The sequence below is a fragment of the Oncorhynchus gorbuscha genome, linkage group LG03 (assembly GCF_021184085.1).
Source record: "Oncorhynchus gorbuscha isolate QuinsamMale2020 ecotype Even-year linkage group LG03, OgorEven_v1.0, whole genome shotgun sequence".
NCBI lineage: Eukaryota > Metazoa > Chordata > Actinopteri > Salmoniformes > Salmonidae > Oncorhynchus > Oncorhynchus gorbuscha.
The window spans coordinates 44,532,626-44,550,871 of record NC_060175.1 but is presented as its reverse complement, the minus strand read 5'-3'; the positions used below and the strand labels follow the sequence as shown (position 1 = coordinate 44,550,871).

General features: G+C 44.9%; 1 protein-coding gene across 7 annotated transcripts in view; it reads left to right on the top strand.

The window, feature by feature from the left end:
• LOC124031418 (calcium-dependent secretion activator 1) overlaps positions 1–18,246 on the top strand; it is a 219,398-nt gene that overhangs the window by 113,325 nt on the left and 87,827 nt on the right. The gene's annotated exons all lie outside the window — the stretch shown is intronic.

Sequence of the window (18,246 nt, the reverse complement as noted above, 5' to 3'; positions counted from 1 at the left end):
ATTAACAATGTCTACACTGCATTTCTGATCAATTTTGTGTGATTTTAATGGACCAAAAACAAGGAAATGTCTAAGTGACCCCAAATTTTTGAATGGTAGTGTAGATATATACACAGTGCCAGTCAAACTTTGGACAGCTACTCATTCGAGGGTTTTTTCTTTATGTTTACTGTTCTACATTATAGAATAACAGTGAAGACATCAAAACTATGAGGAAAGCTCCTGCCCTGGAGCGGGACTAGACATCGTGCCTGGACGGGGCACCGGCGCAGAGGAATGCTCCTGCCATGGAGCGGGACTGGATGCCGTGCCTGGACTGGGCACCGGCGCCGAGGAAGGCTCCGGCCATGGAGCTGGGTTGAACGCCATGTCTGGACTGGGCACCGGTGCACAGGAAGGCTCCTGCCTTGGAGCGGGACAAGACACCGTGCCTGGATGGGGCACCGGCGCAGAGGAATGCTCCTGCCTTGAAGCTGGGTTGAACGACGTGTCTGGACTGGGCACTGGCGCAGGAAGGCTCCTGCCATGGAGCGGGACTGGACGTCGTGCCTGGACTGGGCCTCGGCGCAGTTGAAGGCTCCGGCCATGGAGCTGGGTTGGACGCCGTGTCTAGACAGGGCACCGGAGCAAAGGAAGGTTCCTGCCCTGGAGCAGGACTAGACACCATGCCTGGACGGGGCACCGGTGCAGAGGAAGGCTCCTGCCATGGAGCGGGACTGGACGCCGTGCCTGGAGGTTCCGGACCGTGGACCGTTGCTGGAGGTTCCTGGACCGTGGACCGTCGCTGGATGTTCTGGACCGTGGACCATCACAGGAGGTTCTGAACCGGGAACCGTTCCAGGAGGTTCCGGACAGGGAACCGTCGCCAGAAGCTCCGGATCGGGAACCGTTGCCGGAAGCTCTGGACTGTGAATGCGCACTGGAGGCCTAGTACGTGGCGCCGGTACAGGTGGGACCAGACTGGTGACAAGCATTTCAGGGCGAGTGCGGGGAGGAGGCACAGGACGCATTGGACTGGGGAGGTGCACTGGAGTCCAGATGTGTGGAGCCGGCACAGGTTTCACCAGACTGCTAACCGGATCCTCCGGTCGAATGATGCGCAGAACACACTTGCACAACATCTCTTCTCTTCTCTCCCAACTTCTCCCTGACGGTCTCTGGCTCTTTAGGGCGAATGCAGGGAACCGGCACATGACGTACCGAGCTTCCCATAAAAATCTTTGGGTTGTCCTTGGCGGCGCTGTCCTCCATTATTACCTTCCGTTGGCTGCCAAGGAAGGGTTTCGCATCCACCCATCACTTCCAAAACTCCTTTCCCTTTTGGGCACACTGCTTGGTCCTGGTTTGGTGGGATATTCTGTCACGAACATCAAAATGAGTGGACCAAGGCGCAGCGTGCATTGAGTTCCACATCTTTTTAATACAAAGTGAAACTAGAAACAAAACAACAAACCTTACAAAGAAAGTGAAGACGTAGTGTCCAAACACTAACACAAACAATATCCCACAAAGCAGGTGGTATTTAGGGCTTCTTAAATATGATCCCCAATTAGAGGCAATGATTACCAGCTGAATTTAATTGGGAACCATACAAAACCACCAACATAGAAATACACATTCTAGAAAACCCCACTAGTCACACCCTGACCTAAACCACTATAGAGAATCCAAGGGCTCTCTATGGTCAGGGCGTGACACCACAACTCAATTTGGATTATGTCTGGACTTTGACTAGGCCATTCCAAAACTTCAAATGTGTTGATTTTTAGCCATTTTCATTTAGACTTGATTGTGCGTTTTGGATCATTATCTTGCTGCATGACCCAGCTGTGCTTCAGCTTCAGCTCACAGACCTATGACCTGACATTGTCCTGTAGAATTATCTGATATAGAGCAGAATTCATTGTTCCTTCTAGTAAGGCAAGTCGTCCAGATCCTGAGGCAGCAAAGCATCCCCAAACTACCACACTACCACCACCATGATTGACCGTTGGTATGAGGTTCTTACTATGGAATGCAGTGTTTGGTTTTCGCCAGGTATATTGGGACTCATGTCGTCCAAAAGTTATACTTTTGAATCGTCTGTCCATATAACATTCTTCCAAGAGTCTTGATGATCATCCAGGTGCTTTTTGGCAAACTTGAGACAACTTTTTGGATGACATGGGTCCCATTATGTCTTTTTGACAGGGGGTGCAGGATTGTTTTTGCCTGATTTAGATATGTTTCTGCTTATAATTTCCAACATTTTGCAACTTGTCAATAATTAGATACATGTAGCTTCTCTATCTCTTTTTTAAAATGTATTTTTAATTTCACATTTGTTTAACCAGGTAGGCCAGTTGAGAACAAGTTCTCATTTACAACTGCGACCTGGCCAAGATAAAGCAAAGCAGTGTGACAAAAACATAAACAGAGTTACACATAAACAGAGTCAATAACACAATAGAAAAACCAATGTACAGTGTGTGTAAATGTAGAAGAGTAGGGAGGTAAGGCAATAAATAGGCCATAGATGTAACGGATTTCCTCCTCTTCGTCTGACGAGGAGTAAGGATCGGACCAAAGCGCAGCGTGGTAAATGTTCATGATGATTATAATTAAAGAAAGCACTGAACACTAAATCAAAACAATAAACGATTACGTGAATTTACAAAACCGAAACAGTACCGGGTGGCCCAAACACACACACGGAAACAAACACCCACAAACCAAAAGTGAAACCCAGGCTGCCTAAGTATGATTCTCAATCAGAGACAACTAACGACACCTGCCTCTGATTGAGAACCATACCCGGCCAAACGCAAAACACAAAATAGAAAAAGGAACATAGACAACCCACCCAACTCACGCCCTGACCCTACTAAAACAAAGACATAACAAGAGAACTAAGGTCAGAACGTGACACTTCTTTATTTTTGAATAAATCAATTTGTTGAAAACTGTTCAACTGTTGTCTTTCTCTTTCTTTGAGTCAACTACTCACCACATTTTATGATCTGCAGTGCAAGCTAGCTGTAGCTTGTGTTCAGTACTAAATTAATTCTCTGATCCTTTGATTGGGTGGACAACATGTCAGTTCATGCTGCAAGAGCTCTGATAGGTTGGAGGATGTCCTCCGGAAGTTGTCATAATTACTGTGTAAATCTATGGAAGGGGGGTGAGAACCATGAGCCTCCTAGGTTTTGTATTGAAGTCAATGTATCAAGAGGAGGATGGAAGCTAGCTGTCCTCTGGCTACACCATGTTGCTACCCTACAGAGTGCTGTTGAGGCTACTGTAGATCTTCATTGCAAAACAGTGTTTTTAATTAATTATTTGGTGACATCAATACAACTATACTAAATATATCTAAAAAGGATCACTTTTTAAAATGTTTTTCACAAATTTTATTTTTATGAAATTCACTGAGGAGGATGGTCTTCCACTTCTGAGGAGCCTCCACTGGTGTGGTTCGATGTGGCAGTTAGATGTTTGTCGCCCATGAGACACCATAGGAACAAATCCAGTAATCACTTCTTCCAAATAGTCATAATGTATTAACAATAATCTAAGATAACTCAACAGTTTTATTCATGCAATTGGCATTGAGGAGAATAGCACCTCAATCAGCGGCTTCATCAATAAGTGCATCGACAACGATGTCCCCACAGTGACAGTAATTTTATTACATTTTTATTTAATTTCACCTTTATTTAACCAGGTGGGCTAGTTGAGAACAAGTTCTCATTTACAACTGTGACCTGGCCAAGATAAAGCAAAGCAGTGCGACACAAACAACAACAGAGTTACACAAGTGAATAAACAAACATACAGTCAATAGTACAATAGAAAGTCTATATAAAGTGTGTGCAAATGAGTTATGATAAGGGAGGTAAGGCAATAAATAGGCCAAAGTGGCAAAAAATGGAGTGATAGATGTGCAGAAGATGAATGTGCAGGTAGAGATACTGGGGTACAAAGGAGCAAAATAAATAAATAACAGTATGGGAATAACAGATGGGCTATGTACAGGTGCAGTGATCTGTGAGCTGCTCTGACAGCTGGTGCTTAAAGTTAGTGAGCAAGAGCGACATCATTGATATATACAGTGAAGAGAGTCGGCCCGAGAATTGAACCCTGTGGCACCCCCATAGACACTGCCAAAGGTCCGGACAAGAGGCCCTCCGATTTGACACACTGAACTCTGTCTGAGAAGTAATTGTTGAACCACGCGAGGCAGTCATTTGAGAAACCAAGGCTGTTGAGTCTGCCGATAAAAATGTGGTGATTGACAGAGTCTTGGCCAGGTCGATGAATACAGCTGCACAGTATTGTCTCTTATCGATAGTGGTTATGATATCATTTAGGACCTTGAGTGTGCCTGAGGTGCACCCATGACCAGCTCTGAAACCAGATTGCATAGAGGAGAAGGTACGGTGGGATTCGAAATGGTTGGTGATCTATTTGTTAACTTGGCTTTCGAATACCTTAGAAAGGCAGGGTAGGATAGATATAGGTCTGTTGCAGTTTAGGTCTAGAGTGTCTCCCCCTTTGAAGAGGGTGATGACCGCGGCAGCTTTCCAATCTTTGGGGACCTCAGACGATATGAAAGTGAAGAGGCTAGTGATAGGGGTTACAAAAAGTTTGGCGGATAATTTTAGAAAGAGAGGGTCCAGATTGTCTAGGCCGGCTTTGAAGCTCTTTCAGAACATCAGCTATCTGGATTTGGGTGAAGGAGAAATGTGGGATGCATGGACAAGTTGCTTTGGGGGGTGCAGGGCTGTTGACCGGATTAGGGGTAGTCAGGTGGAAAGCATGTCCTGCCGTAGAAAAATTATTATTTAAATGGTCAATTATCGTGAATTTATCGGTGGTGACAATGTTTCCTAGCCTCAGTGAAGTGCGCAGCTAGGAGGAGGTGGTCTTATTCTCCATGGGCTTTACTGTGTCCCAGAACTTTTTGGAGTTTGTGCTACAGGATACAAATTTCTGTTTGAAAAAGCTAGCCTTTGCTTTCCTAACTGCCTGTGCATATTGGTTCCTAACATCCCTGAAAAGTTGCATATCGCGGGGGCTATTCGATGCTAATGCAGTACGCCACAGGATGTTTTTGTTCTGGTCAAGGGCAGTCAGGTCTGGAGTAAACCAAGGGCTTATCTGTTCCTGGTTCAAACATTTTGGAATGGGGCATGCTTATTTAAGTTGGTGAGGAAAGCACTTCTAAAGAATAACCAGGCATAACCAGAGAGATTTACATGGTTATCGAACGTTACGCCAGGGTAAGCCTACATGAAACACGTACCTTAAGTGTTTCTAAAATACCCTATGGGAAAAATTATTGGAACTATTTCCCTGTTTGACCTCTAGGTTTTCTGGGTATTACGACTCATACTGTGGTACTCTATTGCCTTCAGTTGCGCTTTAAAGGTCAAAGGCTACGCTGAAGCGTTCATCAACCCACAACTAAACCACTCCCAGTTTTTGAAAAGGTCATTCAAAACAGCATTGTTTCTGTTTAATTGAACATTGCACACCAGAATGATCAGAATGATTCTCTAATTCTACAATTTTTGTTATCCAGGATGAGATCGATCTGGCTGTTTTTTTTAGATGTTTTTTTCCCAAAATAATCAGATAAGATCATTCTGATCCAGATACCACAACATCAAGATCACTGAATCCAGATTTTCAGTGGTTTGGATAAGTACCTATATTGCCATCTACTGTACTTGGTGAGTTGTTAGCATTTTGTTTAGCCAAAATATTCACATTTGTATGTGGATCAGAATGATCCGGATTCTGTAATCCTCTTTGTTGCTAACCAGGATCATATCAATCTGGCTGTTTTTGAGATGGTTTTTCAGAAAATAATCAGATAGGATCATTTCAATCCAGATACCACAATATCAAGATTACAGAATCTGGATATTTTTATTTTGCTTTGAACAGGCCTACACCTTGCCATCTACTAGACAGATTGTGGTACTACTTATGCACGCTCATAAGCAAACAAATAAAGTAAACTACTTGAATAAAGGTAACTTTATAAAAAAATATAGCTTGCATATCAGTTAGAATTGTAATGAACACAATGGGAGACATAGAGCTGGTTTCAAGCGCAGGGCGCAGCAGGTGTTTATTATTAAAGGACCACAGGAGGAGGCAGGTAGCTGGGTCCAGGGGCAGGCAGAAGGTCATACACAGGGTGTTCAAAAAGGCAACTGTACAGACAGGGAAGAGGCTAGTAACGTCATTCGGGAGATCAGGCTGATAACAGGAAAACCGATAGGCTAAGGTACATGCAGGGAATAGGCAAAAGGCATCATTAGTGAGGCAGGCAAAAACTATCATATCACAGGAGGATTACATTACTGGAAAACCAGCGCTCCGAGTAGAAGTGCGTCACAAACAATACCTCACAATGATGGGGTGCAAAGAACTAAACTAAATAGTGTGTGATAATGACATACAGGTGTCTGAACAGGTGGTCAGAATTCAGGTGATTAGGATCTGGATAGTGAGCTGTGTTCAGGGGATCTATGTGTTTGAGAGTGTGAGCTGCGTTCAGGGGATCTATGTGTTTGAGAGTGTGAGCTGGATAGTGAGCTGTGTTCAGGGGATCTATGTGTTTGAGAGTGTGAGCGGTAGAGTGTGCTGCGTTCAGGGGATCTATGTGTTTGAGAGTGTGAGCTGGAGAGTGAGCTGCGTTCAGGGGATCTATGTGTTTGAGAGTGTGAGCTGGATAGTGAGCTGTGTTCAGGGGATCATTGTGTTTGAGAGTGTGAGCTGGATAGTGAGCTGTGTTCAGGGGATCTATGTGTTTGAGAGTGTGAGCTGGAGAGTGAGCTGCGTTCAGGGGATCTATGTGTTTGAGAGTGTGAGCTGGATAGTGAGCTGTGTTCAGGGGATCTATGTGTTTGAGAGTGTGAGCTGGAGAGTGAGCTGCGTTCAGGGGATCTATGTGTTTGAGAGTGTGAGCTGGAGAGTGAGTTGAAAGCAGACGTTACAAGAAATAAGTAGAAACATTTGTTTGACACTTCTCAATATAACTTCTTACCACACACGTACTGCAGTCAATTTAACTTATTTAACCTTTGATTTTCAGATCTAACAAAGTTTTTAAAAACTTTCTCACCTTAGTTACATTGAAATGTTGTGGTTGTAATGCCTTTCTAAATCTACCCTTCCACTGGGGTCAAGAAAAAGCTCAATACAATCCTGATTAAAGGTCAGATTGGATTACTAAATCCTTATCCCTATTCGGAGGATCAGAATCTGTTTTCAGTTTTGAAAAACCCAGTGCTATCATTTAATCCTATCCGATTGCCGAAATCCAATAAGACAACTTTTGAAAAACTGGGCCTAGGGCATATACTTTACACAGGAAATAAACTGGGCCCAGGGCATATACTTTATACTGGAAATAAACTGGGCCCAGGGCATATACTTTATACAGGAAATAAACTGGGCCCAGAGCATATACTTTATACAGGAAATAAACTGGGCCCAGGGCATATACTTTATACAGGAAATAAACTGGGCCCAGGGCATATACTTTATACAGGAAATAAACTGGGCCCAGGGCATATACTTTATACAGGAAATAAACTGGGCCCAGGGCATATACTTTATACAGGAAATAAACTGGGCCCAGGGCATATACTTTATACAGGAAATAAACTGGGCCCAGGGCATATACTTTATACAGGAAATAAACTGGGCCCAGGGCATATACTTTATACAGGAAATACACTGGGCCCAGGGCATATACTTTATACAGGAAATATGTTGAAGAATTTAAAAAATGGACAGATATCATTGAGAAGAGACCTTTGTTTCCCTTTTCCCCGGTATGTATTTAACCAGTTGCTGCACCTGACTTGTCGCGCCTCTTACAAACAACAGATGTGTCTTCTCCTAATGAATTTGTACAGCACTGATGAAGGCATTTGTTTATCACTTTGCACTAACATCTTTTCTTATTCTTTCGAGCATGGATGAAATGATGTGGGCTTCCTTGGTTTTTCCTTTTCATGGTTTGAGTGAAAGTACCTACATTTTTCTGCATGCTCTTAGACTGCCATCTACAGGTGGTATGTAAAAACAGAATTACCAGGCTTTGGACAGCTACTTTGCTTAAAACACATATTTACAGACATTTAATTGTCTGTAAATGTATGCTGTTAAATACTACACAATTAAAACCATCTGAAGAATATTCCATTTGTTCTGTTTAAATCCATGCAATATTACGCTTCTCTGTAATTCATTATAATAAATTATATTTTCCCTCTCAATTGGTGTCAATATTGCAGACGGGCACTCTGCCAGTGCAATCTGCTCTGACAAGACAAACAGAGGAAAAACCCCAGGGAAATAAATTGCAGTCTTTTCTCCATGACTCATACATAGGCTAGTACCACCAGAGTGTTGTTGACTTGGAACGTGTGCATGTGTGACAGGCCGTTCTGTGGTGAGTCAACTGGTGAGCCCTTACACACTACTCCACACACTACTCAATAGTGGGAGAGCCCAATGTATTACACATGACTCACAGGGCTCATGATTCAGAGGCATTGTAACACTGTGTCACAAAGTGTTCCCTGCCAAGGCTCCAGTACAGTGGCTACTGGGCTGGAGGGATGTGTGTCATGATGATGGAAAGCAGCAATTCAGCAGATGCTGGACATCAAGCCTGATAGGTTGTTGTTAATGGGTCATATGTGGAGCTGCTTTCAGGTCGTTGGTGGGGTCTGTCATGGAAACTGTGTTTCATTTAGAGCAGGTAATGTTATACCATGCAAAATGATTGAAATACGTACAGTTTAAGTGCGGAGAGAGGGTGATGGAGGGGGTGAAAGAGTGAGATGGACAGACTAATCTTCATTCTGCCGTATCAGTGCTCCCCCACCGCAGGCAGAGAGAACTGTAGTGAGCATGCTTAGTATTTTAAATATGAAGCCAGTCCTGGCTATATTAACTCATGAGTGGCCACAAGTAGCCAAGACCTCTCTCTATTTCATGCTTATGTCGCACTGCCCACTGGCTCACATGCTTCTAGAATTTAACAAAGAGAATAGTGAGAATAGTGAGAATTGTGAGTCTTCCCATAGGACGAGCTTGAAACTTGGATCTGAATTGGCTTGGTCTGTGTACTCCTCTGTGGCTGTTTCTGGCAGGCCTGTGTTTGCTATTCTTTATAAGCTGCATTTCACAGTGTGCATGGAGCTGTCAGAGCTACAGAGAACATCCCAACTAGATTACCTTCTAACAACCCGTCAGGAGACAGCCATCTTCTAACCATAGTCAAGTCTGTTACCACAGGTGTGTGTGTGGTAAAATGGAATGGATTATGACTATCTGGACACTAACTCTAAATGCTTGTGAACCATCCAGAGTCTTAGGCTGCCTATCCTTGGTCATATAAGTATATACAGTATCTATTTGGGATCCAATTTTGTGCTCCACGTTTCTAGCATATATGCTCTCTACCAACAACAACCCTGTGGCACAATGCATTTGAGTCCTATTATCAACAGTTTTCATGGCATGCTATAGTAGCATCTCCTTTTAAACACCCTCAATCTCCTGCTTCAGTTGGGTGAGCCAGAGATGTCACTTACTGTACACAGTATACCACTTAAACACTTATATTATTGTATAGTAGTTAAACCTTACAAATGAATACTCAATACTGTCACATCTGGGAAATGCTTCATGGATGGTAGCCGCTGTGTGTTGTGAGAGCAAAATTGCAAGATTATGTTATACTGTAATCGCATGAAATGGTTGTTTTATGCAACAGACTAAGGGTTGTTAGAACACTCATCTGTGTGTGTTCTACTGAGGATGGGCCTCTGGGAGATTTAACACTGACAGAAGATTTACGATGTCTTTGGGTGATAAACCTAAAGAGACCGCATTCCATAGCATGAGTTAATGTTTCTGTTCTGTAAGGTACCAGGGAGAGGTGACTCCGGGACCAGACCCTGGTCTCTACACAATGAGAACAGTTTTTACAGCAGATACTGTTTGCTGTGAATTATAAGGATCTTTCATACAAATCTTAACCTCTCTAGGGTATGTGGGACGCTAGCGTCCCACCTGGCCGACATCCAGTGAGATTGCAGAGCGCCAAATTCAAATACAGAAATACTCATTATAAAAATTCAGAAAAGATACAACTATTTTACATAGGTTTAAAGATTAACTTCTTGTGAATCATTAATCCACAGGCTCAAACGCAGTCACAACAGTCAGACAAAAAAATCCAAAATGTTTCCGTAAAGTTCATAGAAACATGTCAGACGATGTTTATTTTCAATCCTTAGGTTGTTTTTAGCCTAAATAATCAATCATATTTCAACCGGACAATAATGTTGTCAATATAAAAGGTAAACAAGAAAGGCACTCTCGGTCGCGCGCAGGAAAATGCTGTCATGCAGGTGAAAGAGGACCCAAAAGCGACTTAACAGAAACAGAGTTTATTTAAGTCCAAACAGGGAATAACAGAAATCCTCTAGTCTGTAGAGGGGAATAACTGGAGAAGCGGCCACAGACTGCAGGTCGCTTCGGGTAGGCGCAGGCCGTAGTAGACAGAGACACCTGCTCACACGCAGCATCTGATGAAGGCAAAAAACACGACAGGACAGGGCGATACACAATCACAGCAAAAACACGACAGGACAGGGCGAAACGCAATCACAGCATGGTGAATACTAAACAAGGAACCGACGGGACAGGAACGGAACACAAAGGAATAAATAGGGACTCTAATCAGGGGAAAGGATCGGGAACAGGTGTGGGAAGACTAAATGATGATTAGGGGAATAGGAACAGCTGGGAGCAGGAACGGAACGATAGAGAGAAGAGAGAGCGAGAGAGTGAGGGGGGGAGGGGGAGAGAGAGGGATAGAAAGAGGGAAAGAACCCAATAAGACCAGCAGAGGGAAACGAACAGAATGGGGAGCACAGGGACAAGACATGATAATAAATGACAAACATGACAGTACCCCCCACTCACCGAGCGCCTCCTGGCGCACTCGAGAGGAATCCTGGCGGCAACGGAGGAAATCATCGATGAGTGAACGGTCCAGCACGTCCCGAGACGGAACCCAACTCCTCTCCTCAGGACCGTAACCCTCCCAATCCACTAAGTATTGGTGACCCCGTCCCCGAGAACGCATGTCCATGATCTTATGTACCTTGTAAATAGGTGCGCTCTCGACAAGGACGGGAGGGGGAGGGAAGACGAACGGGGGTGCGAAGAAAGGGCTTAACACAGGAGACATGGAAGACAGGATGGACGCGACGAAGATGTCGCGGAAGAAGCAGTCGCACAGCGACAGGATTGACGACCTGGGAGACACGGAACGGACCAATGAACCGCGGAGTCAACTTACGAGAAGCTGTCGTAAGAGGAAGGTTGCGAGTGGAAAGCCACACTCTCTGGCCGCAACAATACCTTAGACTCTTAATCCTGCGTTTATTGGCGGCTTCACAGTCTTCCCCGCAGACAAAGGCAGACCGGTAGTGAAGCCTAAGGCGATGTGAGACCATGGTCGAGAAGGAATGGGGAGCGGTCTGAGACGACCGGCAGGAGGAGAGTTACCCGACTTAGTCTGCGCGCAGTCCGAACAAGCAGCCACGAAACGGCGCGTGTCACGCTCCTGAGTCGGCCACCAAAAGCGCTGGCGAATAGACGCAAGAGTGCCTCGAACACCGGGATGACCAGCTAACTTGGCAGAGTGAGCCCACTGAAGAACAGCCAGACGAGTGGAAACAGGAACGAAAAGGAGGTTACTAGGACAAGCGCGGCGACGCAGTGTGCGTGAGTGCTTGCTTAACCTGTCTTTCAATTCCCCAGACTGTTAACCCGACAACACGCCCATAAGGAAGAATCCCTCGGGATCAGTAGAAGCCACAGAAGAACTAAACAGACGGGATAAGGCATCAGGCTTGGTGTTCTTGCTACCCGGACGGTAAGAAATCACAAACTCGAAACGAGCGAAAAACAACGCCCAACGAGCTTGACGGGCATTAAGTCGTTTGGCAGAACGGATGTACTCAAGGTTCTTATGGTCTGTCCAAACGACAAAAGGAACGGTCGCCCCCTCCAACCACTGTCGCCATTCGCCTAGGGCTAAGCGGATGGCGAGCAGTTCACGGTTACCCACATCATAGTTGCGCTCAGATGGCGACAGGCGATGAGAAAAATAAGCACAAGGATGAACCTTATCGTCAGACTGGAAGCGCTGGGATAGAATGGCTCCCACGCCTACCTCTGAAGCGTCAACCTCGACAATGAATTGTCTAGTGACGTCAGGAGTAACGAGGATAGGAGCGGACGTAAAACGTTCTTTTAGAAGATCAAAAGCTCCCTGGGCGGAACCGGACCACTTAAAACACGTCTTGACAGAAGTAAGAGCTGTGAGAGGAGCAGCAACTTGACCGAAATTACGAATGAAACGCCGATAGAAATTAGCGAAACCTAAAAAGCGCTGCAACTCGACACGTGACCTTGGAACGGGCCAATCACTGACAGCTTGGACCTTAGCGGAATCCATCTGAATGCCTTCAGCGGAAATAACGGAACCGAGAAAAGTAACGGAGGAGACATGAAAAGAGCACTTCTCAGCCTTTACGTAGAGACAATTCTCTAAAAGGCGCTGTAGAACACGTCGAACGTGCTGAACATGAATCTCGAGTGACGGAGAAAAAATCAGGATATCGTCAAGATAGACAAAAACAAAGATGTTCAGCATGTCTCTCAGAACATCATTAACTAATGCCTGAAAAACAGCTGGCGCATTGGCGAGACCGAACGGCAGAACCCGGTACTCAAAATGCCCTAACGGAGTGTTAAACGCCGTTTTCCACTGCGTCCCCCTCTCTGATGCGCACGAGATGGTAAGCGTTACGAAGGTCCAACTTAGTAAAGCACCTGGCTCCCTGCAGAATCTCGAAGGCTGATGACATAAGGGGAAGCGGATAACGATTCTTAACCGTTATGTCATTCAGCCCTCGATAATCCACGCAGGGCGCAGAGTACCGTCCTTCTTCTTAACAAAAAGAACCCCGCCCGGCCGGAGAAGAAGAAGGCACTATGGTACCGGCGTCAAGAGACACAGACAAATAATCCTCGAGAGCCTTACGTTCGGGAGCCGACAGAGAGTATAGTCTACCTCGAGGAGGAGTGGTCCCCGGAAGGAGATCAATACTACAATCATACGACCGGTGAGGAGGAAGGGAGTTGGCTCGGGACCGACTGAAGACCGTGCGCAGATCATGATATTCCTCCGGCACTCCTGTCAAATCGCCAGGTTCCTCCTGAGAAGTAGGGACAGAAGAAACGGGAGGGATGGCAGACATTAAACACTTCACATGACAAGAAACGTTCCAGGATAGGATAGAATTACTAGACCAATTAATAGAAGGATTATGACATACTAGCCAGGGATGACCCAAAACAACAGGTGTAAACGGTGAACGGAAAATCAAAAAAGAAATAGTCTCACTGTGGTTACCAGATACTGTGAGAGTTAAAGGTAGTGTCTCAAATTTGATACTGGGAAGATGACTACCATCTAAGGCAAACATGGGCGTAGGCTTGTCTAACGGTCTGAAAGGAATGTTATGTTTCCGAACCCATGCTTCGTCCATGAAACAACCCTCAGCCCCAGAGTCAATCAAGGCACTGCATGTAGCACCCGAACCGGTCCAGCGTAGATGGACCGACATAGTAGTACAAGATCTAGATGAAGAGACCTGAGTAGTAGCGCTCACCAGTAGCCCTCCGCTTACTGATGGGCTCTGGCCTCTTACTGGACATGAATTAACAAAATGTCCAGCAACTCCGCAATAGAGGCACAGGCGGTTGGTGATCCTCCGTTCCCTCTCCTTAGTCGAGATGCGAATCCCTCCCAGCTGCATGGGCTCAGTCTCAAAGCCAGAGGAGGGAGATGGTTGCGATGCGGAGCAGGGAAACACCGTTGATGCGAGCTCTCTTCCACGAGCCCGGTGACGAAGATCTACCCGTCGTTCTATGCGGATGGCGAGAGCAATCAAAGAGTCCACATCTGAAGGAACCTCCCGGGAGAGAATCTCATCCTTAACCACTGCGTGGAGTCCCTCCAGAAAACGAGCGAGCAGCGCCGGCTCGTTCCACTCACTAGAGGCAGCAAGAGTGCGAAACTCAATAGAATAATCCGTTATGGACCGTTCACCTTGGCATAAGGAAGCCAGGGCCCTAGAAGCCTCCCCACCAAAAACTGAACGGTCAAAAACCCGAATCATCTCCTCTTTAAAGTTCTGGAACTTGTTAGAGCAATCAGCCCTTGCCTCCCAGATAGCTGTGCCCCATTCTCGAGCCCGGCCAGTAAGGAGTGAAATGACGTAAGCAACCCAGCTCTCTCTCTAGAGTATGTGTTGGGTTGGAGAGAGAACACAATCTCACACTGCGTGAGAAAGGAGCGGCACTCAGTGGGCTGCCCGGAGTAGCAAGGTGGGTTATTAACCCTAGGTTCTGGAGGCTCGGCAGGCCAGGAAGTAACAGGTGGCACGAGACGTAGACTCTGGAACTGTCCAGAGAGGTCGGAAACCTGAGCGGCCAGGTTCTCCACGGCATGGCGAGCAGCAGACAATTCCTGCTCGTGTCTGCCGAGCATGGCTCCTTGGATCTTGACGGCAGTGTAACGAGCGTCTGAAGTCGCTGGGTCCATTCCTTGGTCGGTTCCTTCTGTCATGCAGGTGAAAGAGGACCAAAAAGCGACTTAACAGAAACAGAGTTTATTTAAGTCCAAACAGGGAATAACAGAAATCCTCTAGTCTGTAGAGGGGAATAACTGGAGAAGCGGCCACAGACTGCAGGTCGCTCGGGTAGGCGCAGGCCGTAGTAGACAGAGACACCTGCTCACACGCAGCATCTGATGAAGGCAAAAAACACGACAGGACAGGGCGATACACAATCACAGCAAAAACACGACAGGACAGGGCGAAACGCAATCACAGCATGGTGAATACTAAACAAGGAACCGACGGGACAGGAACGGAACACAAAGGAATAAATAGGGACTCTAATCAGGGGAAAGGATCGGGAACAGGTGTGGGAAGACTAAATGATGATTAGGGGAATAGGAACAGCTGGGAGCAGGAACGGAACGATAGAGAGAAGAGAGAGCGAGAGAGTGAGAGGGGGAGGGGGAGAGAGAGGGATAGAAAGAGGGAAAGAACCCAATAAGACCAGCAGAGGGAAACGAACAGAATGGGGAGCACAGGGACAAGACATGATAATAAATGACAAACATGACAAATGCTCTGTGACACGGCAGGGTCCACTCATTCAGACTGCTCTGAAACAAGTACTAAAGACTGTTGACATCTAGTGGAAGGCATAGGAATTGCCATTTGAGTCCTAAGTCAGTGGATACTGTAATGGCATTGAATAGAACACTACAACAACAAAAAATCCTACTTCCTGAATGGATTTTTCTCAGGTTTTTGCCTGCCAAATCAGTTCTGTTATACTCACAGACATTATTTTAACAGTTTTGGAAACTTTAGAGTGTTTTCTATTCTACATTTCATTTAAGTCATTTAGCAGACACTCTTATCCAGAGCGACTTACTTATTTATATGCATATCCTATCTTCTGGGCCTGAGTAGAAGACAATTTAATTTGGGCATGCTTTTCATCCAAAATTCCAAATGCTGTCCCCTACCCTAGAGAAGTTAACCATTCCATACATCTGTTGTTTGTCATGAAGACTGAATCTTTGCTATAAAAGGCCATGGTATATTTTGTCGTTGAGCTCTCAACGAATCACCTCGGGGGAGGGGGGGGTTGTTGACAAGCTCCATTACCGCAGTAATTAAATAATAAAGATTGATTGTTTTGAAGAAATGTAAAAGTCTCTCCTTTTGATTGCAATAATTCCACGGCAGTGTACAATAACTCAGTGCAAAACTTTTTTCTTTTCACAGATGGCAACAGGTCACACATCTTGCTGCTGTGATTGCACACTGTGGTATTTCACCCAATAGATATGGAAGTTTATCAAAATTGAATTTGTTTTCAAATTATTTTGGGGTCTGTGTAATCTAAGGGAAATATGTGTCTCTAAATGGTCATACATTTGGCAGGAGGTTAATAAGTGCAGCTCAGTTTCCACCTCATTCTGGGGGCAGTGTGCACATAAGACCCTCACAAACTTCTACAGATGCACAATTGAGAGCATCCTGACGGGCCTGGTACAGCAACTGCACCGCCCCCAAAAAACAGGAATCTCCAGAGGGTGGTGCAGTCAGCCTAGCGCATCAACGGGGACATACTGCCTGCCCTCCAGGATATCTACAGCACCCAGTGTCACAAGACAGCCAAGAAGATCAGCAAGGACCTCCCCCACCCAAGCCACGACCTGTTCACCCCACTAGAAGGCAGAGCCAGTATAGGTGCATCAAAGCTGGGACGGAGAGACTGAAAAACAGTTTATCTCCAGGCCATCAGACTGTTAAATAATCACCTACAGCTGGCCTCTGCCCAGTACCCTGCCCTGAACTTTAGTCACTGTTTCTAGCCGACTACCACCTGGATACTCAACCCTGCACCTTAGAGATGTACTGTAGATAGTAATTGAACACTGGTCACTTTAATAATGTTTACGTACCGTTTTACCTACTTTATATGTATATACTGTATTCTAGTCTAGGTTCATCCTATATAACTACTGCTGTACACCTTTTCTATTCATATTTAGTCTATACACACCATCATAAGCATTTTGCTACACCCACAATAACAAATGCAAAATATGTGTACGCAACAAATAATATTTGTGACAGACCGCCTTGATTCGGTCTTATGGAGCAAAATTTGAAATAGTGTTTTTTACATTGGATAAAAGCAGAGAAACAGAGCTACACAATGCCATATCATACACTGCATTTGAGGAACAATGGGAAAGTAATTCTGCTTTGAAAGTTGATAATCGTGTTACCTCACTTTTGAGAAAATGGCCTCTGAATGTTCGCTAGCTAGCTAGCTAAACAATGGACCATAATCCCTACTCATGATGTTACAACCCTGCATGAATCTGCAGGTAGCTAACCAATCAATTCCAATGTTAGCTAGCTAACATTAAGCTATAACTAGCCAAGCAAATGGCTCTGAGATACGAATAGTAAGATCATACATGTAACGTTAGCTAGCGAGCCAGCCAGCTAACGTTAGCTAGCCAGCTAACAGTACACTTTAACTTGAAGTCAAAATTAGAAACATGTAATATCTGAAAATGTAGCTAGCTAGACTATCTTACCTGTGGTCTGGAATCAGAGTAGATCGCCAGAGTGAATTACCAATTATGTCTATCAACAGTTGTCTATCAACAGAAATTCTATTGAAATTGATACTTGCATAGTGGAGTCTATTGTTAAGACATGTAGCTTGCTAGCTAAACAATGAATCATATTCCCAATTTATGACGTTACTACCCTGCATGAATCTAACCAACCAGGTTCAATGTTAGCTAGCTAACATTAGACTATAACTAGCAATGCAAATGGCTCTGAGATACGAATAATACGATCATACACGTAACGTTTGTTAGTGAGCCAGCCAGATAATGTTAGCTAGCTAACAGTACACTTTAACTTGAAATAAAACCACTTTCTGTAGCTAGACTATCTTATCCGTCCGTATACATCATGGATGGGCGCTTCTCCTATCATGGATGCCATGGTGTTTTCTCCATGTCCTTAGCTATCACACATGAATTCCACTGATTTCAACACTCGGTCCTCCAGAAAGTGGAGAGCAGCACCTGTAGTTTTACTACGCAATACATAATTTTTTAAAAGACAGGATAAAACAGGATTACCTACCCATACTGACCAGCTCAAATAGACAGAAGCGTACTATATGGCAGACCAATCCAAACTCATCTTTCGACATGTCCAGCCCACTCATTATGTCAGCCAATCATGGCTAACAGGAAGGTTGCTCACTTTTTCTTTGGCTAAACCAACTAGGTTCGTAATTTATCAATTGTATTAGTATTTACAGATGGCATACAAGTGTGTTATTAAGGCACATGAAAGTTCACATGTTCGAGAAGGCATTTCATGCCAAAAAAACACATTTAGATTTTTTTTTAAATTTTACGTTCAAATGGCTCTCCTGTGAAGTAGTGACCTTCGACATGCGCCTAGTTTCCTGAAATGGTTCACATTTGATGTCAAACAATGTCATGTCACTCTTTAACCGGTCTCA